Source organism: Heterodontus francisci, unplaced genomic scaffold, assembly GCF_036365525.1.
Source record: "Heterodontus francisci isolate sHetFra1 unplaced genomic scaffold, sHetFra1.hap1 HAP1_SCAFFOLD_43, whole genome shotgun sequence".
NCBI classification, from domain to species: Eukaryota; Metazoa; Chordata; class Chondrichthyes; order Heterodontiformes; family Heterodontidae; genus Heterodontus; species Heterodontus francisci.
The window spans coordinates 6481945-6491881 of record NW_027141852.1 but is presented as its reverse complement, the minus strand read 5'-3'; the positions used below and the strand labels follow the sequence as shown (position 1 = coordinate 6491881).

Here is a 9937-nt window from a genome sequence, read left to right as displayed (position 1 = left end):
TTGTACAGATGTGAGAAAAGCTGAGGATGGGAATGGAATGTCTGAATGAAGATTTCATGATGCTGATGATGGAAATGAGGCTGATCTGTTACCCATTCCACAATCCCTCTTGATTTCTGTGCATGTTTCTCGATGCTGTTTCAACCAAATTGAAAAAGAATCACAAATCCTCCTCTGGAGCCTCAGGTGTCCATTAGCAAAAGGCATGGTGGCCAAGTGGTAAGGCGTCAGTCTTGTAAACTGAAGATCACGGGTTCAATCCCCGTACATGCCTCATGATTAGTTTCTCACTTTAAATGTTATGTTTCCAGAATAGATGTCTGTTGCATTTGTTTTAGCCATCTGGAAATCAGTGTGATGTTGCACTTTATCCTGGACACTGGGAAGAACATGAGGAGTAGCCACATGGTCCCTTGAGCCTTCTCTGCCATTGATGGAGTGAAAATATCTGAGGTCCAAGCACTGAACCTTATTACTGTGCATTTGCTTGATATTTAACAGAGCTATTCTATTAATCCCACATCCCACACTCCTGTCCTTTCCCCCATTGCCCTGTTATATTTTCCATGTCAGGTATATATACAATTCCATTTAGAGTTCCCATTGAATCTGCTTCCACTGACCTTTCAGGGTTGCATTCCAGACCAGAACAACACACCGCTGAAAAAACAATCTCCTCATCACAACGCTAATTCTTTTGTCAATTACTTTAAATGTGTTTCCTCTGGTTACTGACCCTTCTGTCACTGGCAACACTTTCTCCTTCTTCACTCTATCAAAACTCTTCAGGATTTGCATTTCCTGCTGCCTTTGCTGAAATAACAAGGCTGAGCACACATCACCAAAAGGAAAATGATTGGCTCTGAATCACATTTATCTTTCCTGTCAATCTGATGTGGACCTTGTATTTTCCCGGAACCAAACAACCTGAGCAACAAGTGTGGGTTCCAGTGATTCCCACCGCTCTGAGAGAGAGAGGATGTGATAATGAGCCAGATAGAAGAAAGGAATGAGATAGAGAGTAAAATAGCCCTGGTCTGTTTCTACTAACCCCCGGCCCCCTACTTAAAATGGCATCATTTTCTCCTGCCTCTCCACATTCTAATCCATTGATTAATGCAATCCTTTCATCTGGAACATAGAACATAGAACAGTACAGCACAGTACAGGCCCGTCGGCCCACGATGTTGTGCCGAACCTTTAACCTACTCGAAGATCAAACTACCTACATACCCTTCATTCTACGATCATCCATGTACCTATCCAAGAGTTGCTTAAATGTCCCTAATGTATCTGCTTCTACTACCACCGCTGGCAGTGCATTCCACGCACCCACCACTCTCTGTTTAAAGAACCTACCTCTGACATCTCCCCGAAACCTTCCTCCATCACCTGAAAATTATGCCCCCTGGTGATAGCCCTTTCTGCCCTGGGAAAAAGTCTCTGGCTATCCACTCTATCTATGCCTCTCATCATCTTGTACCCCTCTATCAAGTCACCTCTCATCCTTCTTCGTTCCAATGAGAAAAGCCCTAGCACCCTCAACCTTTCTTCGTAAAACATACCCTCCAGTCCAGGCAGCATCCTGGTAAATCTCCTCTGCACCCTCTCTAAAGCTTCCACATCCTTCCTATAATGAGGCGACCAGAACTGAACACAATATTCCAAGTGTGGTCTAACCAGGGCTTTATAGAGCTGCAGCATAACCTCGCGGCTCTTAAACTCAATCCCCCTGTTAATGAAAGCCAACACACCATATGCCTTCTTAACAACCCTATCAACTTGGGTGGCAACTTTGAGCGTCTATGGACATGGACCCCAAGATCCCTCTGTTCCTCCACACTCCCAAGCATCCTGTCTTTAAGCCTGTATTCTGCATTCAAATTCGACCTTCCAAAATGAATCACTTCACACTTTTCCAGGTTGAACTCCATCTGTCCCTTTAATTCCTGTTTCCTAATCCATTGATGTTTCACAATGTACTGAACTGTCCCAATCCATTGAAATAACTCAGTCTATAGAATTTCCCAATCCACTGATATTTTCCAGTCCATTGACTTTCCCAATCCATTAATGGTTCCTGACCATTGACATTCCCAATCCATTTATATTGCCTGTGATTTCAAAGCAACTGTGGAATACAAATAGTATCAGTATTATCAGATACATCGAGACGAGGTGCAATAGCCAAGTGGACAGATGTCAGGTTTATAAAGAAAAAAGCACTGGCTCGATATTTGTCCAGTCTATCACTGGATCTGAACTCTCAACCTACTGTTTTTCTGTGGGTCTGCTGACTTGAATATGTGAAGAACCATTGGATGTTTCTCAATCCTCTGACTTTTCTCATTCTTGTGCCATATTTGTTCCTTTGGGTTCACCAGTGAAGAAAATTATTACCTATTACATTTGGTGAAGACTTTAATAACCTCACATCCTTGTGTCTCACCATCTCAGGTCAAACCCCCTACAGAAACTTTAAACATTTAACGATTCTGCTGGAAACATTTTCAAGGGCGCAGCCATTCCTTCATTACGCTTCCTTCTTTGACATGTGATTGACAAAAATGTGTGTAATGGAGAGAGAGAGAGTGAAAAAAAAAGAGAGAGAGTGCAATAGAAAGTTAGAGGACCAGCTAAAGACAGATAGAGAGAGAGAGGCAGAGAGAGGTAAAGCGATAGACAGAGAGAGAGAGAGAGAGAGAGAGAGAGAGAAGGAGAGAGAGTCATTGAGTCCTGGAGTCACTACAGTACAGGAAGTCATTTTGCCCATCAAGCCCATGTAAATCAATCCATTCAGTCCCATTCCCCCGCTCTATCCCCATCGCCCTGGAAGTTATCTAAACCTGTCATATTTATTATAATCTTGTACATGTCTATCAAATCTCCCCTCAATCTCCTTTGCTGCAAGGAGAACAACCCCAGCTTCTCCAACCTAACCTTACAGCTAAAATCCCTCATGTCTGGAACCATTCTGTTAAATCTCCTCCACCCTCTCAAGGACACTCACATCCCTCCAAAAGTGTGTTGACCAGAACTGGATGCAATTCTCTGGTTGTGGCCCAACTAGAAATTTATACAGGTTCAGCATAACTTCCCTACTTTTGTGCTCAGTACCTCTATTTATGAAGCCCAAGATCCCATATGCTTTGCTAACTACTTTCTCAATGTGTCCTGCCACCTTCAAAGAACTATGCATATGAATCCCCAGGTTTTTATTCCTAAAAATATGCTTTATTCATATAAATCTGTAAAAAATGCATTATACAACAGTTCAAAACAGCACCAAGTTGACATTCCAAAAAGTGCAAAGGAAATCAGTATCTTCAATACAGGAGTGAGTTGCCTCACAACCCTTCCACTCCATTTTACCTGACATGGACATTTTACAGCAAACCCATATCTGGTGTCTCCAGCACAAGGGTTTCCAATGGGTCCAGCTGCCCAGTTCACTATGGCGGGGGGACCTTACACAGAGGTCTTTCCCCATTGAGCCTTTGCAGTGGCTACCCCAAGCTTTAGTGTATCCCTCAGCACGTAGTCCTGGACCTTGGAATGTGCCAGTCTGCAAAACCCGGTCGTGGACAACTCTTTGCGCTGCAAGACCAGCAGGTTTCGGGCAGACCAAAGAGTGTCTATCACCAAATTGATGGTCCTCCAGCAGCAGTTAATGTTTATATCGGTGTGCATCCCTGGGAACAGCCCGTAGAGCACAGACTCCTGTGTTACAGAGCTGCTTGGGATGAACCTTGACAAAAGCCACTGCATCTCTTTCCACACCTGCTTTGCAAAGACACATTCCATAAGGAGGTGGGCAACTGCCTCTTCCCCACCGCAGCCACCTCGAGGGCCGCATGTGGAGGGGGCGAGACTTCGGGCATGCAGGAAGGATCTGACAGGAAGGGCTCTTCTTACCACCAGCCAAGCTACATCTTGGTGCTTGTTTGAAAGTTCTGGTGATGAGGCATTCTGCCAAATGACTTTGGCAGTCTGCTCGGGGAACCATCCGACCGGATCCACCATCTCCTTTTCCCGTAGGGCCTTGAGGACATTCCGTGCAGACCACTGCCTGATGGATTGGTGGTCAAAGCTGTTTTCCCTCAGAAACATTCCCACGCAGGATAGCTGGTACGGCACAGTCCAACTGGATGAAGCGATCCGCGGCAATGTGACCAGCCCCATCCTTCGCAACACCGGGGACAGATAAAACCTCAGCACATAGTGACACTTGGTGTTTGTGTACTGGGGCTCTACACACAGCTTGGTGCAGCTGCACACGAAGGTGGTCATCAGGATGCGGGCGACGTTGGGTACATTTTTCCCGCCCTTGTCCAGAGGTTTGAACATCGTGTCCCTCCCGCCCTGGTCCATTTTAGATCTCCAGATAAAGCGGAAAATGGCTCGGGTGACTGCCACAGTGCAGGAGTGGGGTATGGGCCAGACCTGCGCCACGTACAGCAACAACGAGACTGCCTCGCACCTGATGACCATTTTCTTACCCACAATGGAGAGAGATCGCTGCTCGCACACACTCAGTTTATTGTGCACCCTGGTCTCTTGCTCCTTCCAGGTTTTGGAGCAGGCCCCGGCCCTTCCGAACCGTATCCCCAGCACCTTCAGGTAGTCTGACCTGATGGTGAAGGGGACAAAGGATCGGTCGGCCCGGTTCCCAAAGAACATGGCCTCACTCTTGCCATAGTTGACTTTGGTTCGAACTGGTCGCAGATGCTCATCAGTCTGCGAGGGGATGGTGGATCCGAGCAGAAGACAGCAACATTGTTCATGTACAGGGAGGCTTTTACTTGAGTGCGTCCACTGACTGGGATTGTCACCCCTCTTATGCCTGCATCCTTCCTAATGGACTCTGCAAAAGGTTCGATACAGCAATCAGACAAGACAGGGGAGAGAGGACAGCCCTGTCTGACTCCAGATTGGATCAGGAAACCTTATGATTTCCACCCATTGATTGAGACTGCACTACTGATGTTTGTGAAAAGCAGTTTGAACCAATTGCAGATTCCCTCCCCAAACCCCATTTTGGAGAGCACGTCCATCATGAATGTGTGCAATATCCCGTCAAAAATCTTCTCCTGGTCCAAGCTGATGAGGCAGATGTCCATATCCCTGAGTAGTGTGAGACTATCAGAGAGCTTCCTGCTGCGTCCAGTGCAGGCCTGGTCAGGGTGAATCACCTGCTCCAGAGCAGACTTGACTCGACTGGCGATGACTTTGGACAGAATCTTGTAATCTACATTAAGCAGTGAGATGGGCCGCCAATTTCTGATTTCCGCCCTCACCCCCTTCCGCTTGTAGATGAGGGTGATGACGCCTTTCCTCATGGATTCTGACATGCTGCCGTCCAGGAGCATACTCTCGTATACTTCCAGCAGGTCTGGGCCGACCCAGTCCCACAGGGCCGAATACAACTCAACCGCTAAGCCGTCGCTTCCGGGAGATGTACTCGTCTCGATGGACCTGATGGCCTTTGTCAGCTCGTCCAGAGTTAGCGGCTTGTCCAGTCTCTCCCTCCTGCTGTCTTCCAAGACCTCTGTGATAGATGACAGGAAGAACTGGGAAGCCGTGCTGTCTGTGGGCTTCGCGTCTCACAGCCCAGCATTAAAGGATTTGCTGATCCTTAATATTTTTTTAGAGATACAGCACTGAAACAGGCCCTTCGGCCCACCGAGTCTGTGCCGACCATCAACCACCCATTTATATTAATCCGAAATTCCAACCATATCCTCACCTATTCATATATTTCCCTGCCACCTACCTATACTAGGGGCAATTTATAATGGCCAATTTATCTACCAACCTGCAAGACTTTTGGCAGCAAACCGGAGCACCCGGAGAAAACCCACGCAGACACAGGGAGAACTTGCATACTCCACACAGGCAGTCTCCAGAATTGAACCCGGGTCACTGGAGCTGTGAGGCTGTGGTGCTAACCACTGCGCCACTGTGCCGCTATGTTGGATTGCAAAGACGTTACTGAGCCATCCTGTTCCTTCAAGCTGCTGATAACAGAGCTCTCTCTGTGTACATTTTGGAAGAAGAAACGTGAGCACGTCTCATCCTGCTCAATGGAGAGGACTCTGGACCGGAAGATGATCTTGGAGGCCTCCGTGGCAAAGAGCGAGGCCTGCTGGTTCTTCACCTCTTGGAAGTCCTCCTTGACCTCGACTCCCATCGACTGCAGCCAGAGCAGATTTTGCATTCTTTTCTGGAGTCGGGACATTTCCCTCTGTCTCTCTCTCGCCATCTGATCACCTTTGAAGAGAAAGAACCTTTATCTTAACAACCTTAATAAAAGTGCGTCCCTCAGCATGTAGTCCTGGACCTTGGAATGTGCCAGTCTGCAAAACTCGGTCGTGGACAACTTTTTGCGCTGCAAGACCAGGAGATTTCGTGCAGACCAAAGAGTGTCTATCACCAAATTGATGGTCCTCCAGCAGCAGGGAAATGGACCGGGTCCGGAGGGACACGATGTTCAAATCTCTGGACAAGGGCGGGAAAAATGTACCCAACGTGGCCCTCATCCTGATGACCGCCTTCGTGTGCGGCTGCATCAAGCTGTGTGTAGATCTCCAGTACGCAAACTCCAAGTGTCACTACGTGCTGAGGTTCTATCTGTCCCCGGTGTTGCGAAGGATGGGCCTGGTCACATTGCCGCGGAACGCTCCATGCAGTTGGGCGGTGCCGTACCACCTATCCTTCGTGGAGCAGTTTCTGCGGGAAAACACTTTTGACCACCGATCCATCAGGCAGTGGTCTGCACGGAATGTCCTCAAGGCCCTACGGGAAAAGGAAACGGTGGATCATGTCGGATGGTTCCCCGAGCAGACCGTCAAAGTCATTTGGCGGAATGCCTCATCACCAGAACTTTCAAACAAGCACCAAGACGTAGCTTGGCTGGTGGTGAGAAGGGCCCTCCCCGTCAGATCCTTCATGCACACCCGAAGTCTCGCCCCTCCGCACAATGCCCCCGCGTTGGCTGTGATGGGGAAGAGACGGTCGCCCACCTCCTCCTGGAATGTGCCTTTGCAAAGCAGGTGTGGAAAGAGATGCAATGGTTTTTGTCAAGGTTCATCCCAAGCAGCTCTGTAACACAGGAGTCTGTGCTCTCCGGGCTGTTCCCAGGGACGCACACCGAGACAAACTTCAACTGCTGCTGGAGGACGATCAATTTGGTGAAAGACGCCCTTTGGTCTGCCCGAAACCTGCTGGTCTTCCAGTGCAAAGAGTTGTCCACCACCGAATGTTGCAGACTGGCACATTCCAAGGTCCAGGACTACGTGCTGAGGGACGCACTGAAGCTTGGGGCAGCCGCAGCAAAGGCTCAATGTGGAAAGACCACAGTGTAAGGTTCCCCCACCAAGCTGGACTGAGGGGCTGGATCAATGGGAAACCCCTCGAACTGTATCGTTAATATTCTCAATTGCTGTCAATGTAAAGCTGTAATTGACATGACAATTGTGAAACAGAAGGGTTGGGGAGAAACTCATGACAGTATTGAAGGAAACTGATCTCCCTTGCAATGTTTGTATTTTTTGGTGCTGTTTGGAAACTGTTTGTCAATGTAATTTTTACAGATTTTTATGAATAAAGTATATTTTGGAAATAAAAAAAAAAGTAAGGTTCCTCCCACCAAGCTGAATTGAGGGGTAGGATCCATGGGAAAGCCGTTGAACTGTTTTGTTGATATTTTCTTTTGCTGTAAATGTGAAACTGTAATTGGCATAACAATAGTGAAATGGAAGGGTTGTGAAGAAACTCATGATAGTATGGAAGGAAACTGATCTCCCTTGCAATGTTTGTATTTTTTGGTGCTGTTTGAAACTGTTTGGCAATGTAATTTTTGCAGATTTTTATGAATAAAGTATATTTTGGAAATAAAAAAAAAGTTCAAAGCAATACAGTGGTTTTTGTCATGGTTTATTCCAAGCAGCTTGATAACACAGGAGTCTGTGCTCGATAGACTGTTCCCAGGGACGCACACTGATACAAACATCAACTGCTTGGAGGACTATCAATTCAGCGGGAGATGCCTTTTGGTTTGCCAGAAACTTGCTGGTCTTCCAGTGCAAAGAGTTGGCTGTGACGGAATGTTGCAGACTGGCACGTTTCAAGGTCCAGGACTACGTGCTGACGTGCTGAGGGATGCACTTAAGCTTGGGGCAGCCGCAGCAAAGGCTCAATGGGGAAAGGCCACAGTGTAAGGTCCCCCCACCAAGCTGAACTGAGGGGCTGGATCCATGGGAAACCCCTCGAACTGTATCGGGAAAATTCTGTGTGCTGTAAATGTAAAATGACAATGAAATGGAAGAGTTGTGAGGCAACTCATGATTGTATAGAAGGAAACTGATCACCTTTGCACTGTTTGTACTTTTTGACTTGATGCTGTTTTAAACTGTTTGGGAATGTAATTTTTACAGATTTTTATGAATAAAGTATATTTTGGAAATAAAGAAAAAAGTTCTCCCAGGATGAGGCTAACCTATTGTACTGTGGGTTTGCTGATGCCTGCGATGTCTTCAAATGTGGGATACTCAACTGCAGAAATTGTGATAGTTGGGGGTCTGCTTTTGCACTCACCCCTGATTATATGAATCAAAAATAGAATTTACTCGCTGTTGCTGGACAGTGTTTCTGCTCCCAAATATTTTTTGCTATAAACACTCCTGCTCGTTTCTTCGCAGCTCCAAGTACGCACTTCTCCACCTCAATGCTTGGACTTTGCTGGCAGGGGAGAGACCGTGATCAGTGGCGTTTGATAATGCAGGTGCTGTTTTTGTGTTTTTTTGGGGGTGGGAGGTGGTTTCAGCACCGTATTTAGGGCATTCCGCCCTTTGGGATTAAAGATCTACCGTGGTGGTGGTTTCCCTGTCAGTTTAGGATTTAGTACTTGTCCCAGGAAAACGTCAAGTAAAAATGGCTGCAACCAACACCAGAGATCCAGGCCAGGGGGTGCGTAACACCGTTAGGGTGGCGGTGAAAGATAGTGAAGGAGGTGCACCCATCGACTGCGCCTACTTCATTAAGAATTTTGTTTTTCCAAAATATACTTTATTCATAAAAATCTGGAAAAAAACACTGCAGCCTCACAGCTCCAGCGACCCGGGTTCAGTTCTGGGTACTGCCTGTGTGGAGTTTGCAAGTTCTCCCTGTGACCTAGTGGGTTTCCGCCGGGTGCTCTGGTTTCCTCCCACAGCCAAAGACTTGCAGGTTGATAGGTAAATTGGCCATTGTACATTGCCCCGAGTGTAGGTAGCTGGTCGCAGAATTGAGGGAAGGTGGGGATGTGGTAGGGAATATGGGATTAATGTAGGATTAGTGTGAATGGGTGGTTGGTGGTCAGCACATACTCGGTGGGCCAAAGGGCCTGTTTTAGTGCTGTATCTCTCCATGACTCTATGACATTTCAAAAAGTGTGAAATAAATCAGTTTTCTTTAATAGAGGAGTGAGTTGCCTCACAACCCTTCCATTCCATTATACCTGCCATGTACATTTTACAGCAAAACCATATTTGGTGTATACAGCCTGAGGGGTTTCCCATGGGTCCAGTTCCTTAGTTCACTCTGTCGGGAGGAACTTACACAATGGTCTTTCCCCATTGAGCCTTTGCAGCGGCTACCCCAAGCTTTAGTGTGTCCCTCAGCACGTAGTCCTGGACCTTGGAATGTGCCACTCTGCAACACTCGGTCGTGGACAACTTTTTGCGCTGGAAGACCAACAAGTTTAGGGCAGACCAAAGAGTGTCTATCGCCGAATTGATGGTCCTCCAGCAGCAGTTGATGTTTGTCTCAGTGTGCGTCCCTGGGAACAGCCCGTAGAGCACAGACTCCTGTGTTACAGAGCTGCTTGGGATGAACCTCAACAAAAACCGCTGCATCTCTTTCCACACCTGCTTTGCAAAGACACATTCCAGAAGGAGGT

At 47.3% G+C, this 9937-nt stretch overlaps 1 non-coding gene across 1 annotated transcript; it reads left to right on the top strand.

Moving 5' to 3' along the window:
• Positions 1 to 202: 202 nt before the first annotated feature.
• trnat-ugu (transfer RNA threonine (anticodon UGU)) lies at positions 203 to 274 on the top strand. The gene has a single exon. It is a non-coding gene; the product is annotated as a tRNA-Thr (tRNA).
• The last annotated feature ends 9663 nt before the right edge of the window (positions 275 to 9937 follow it).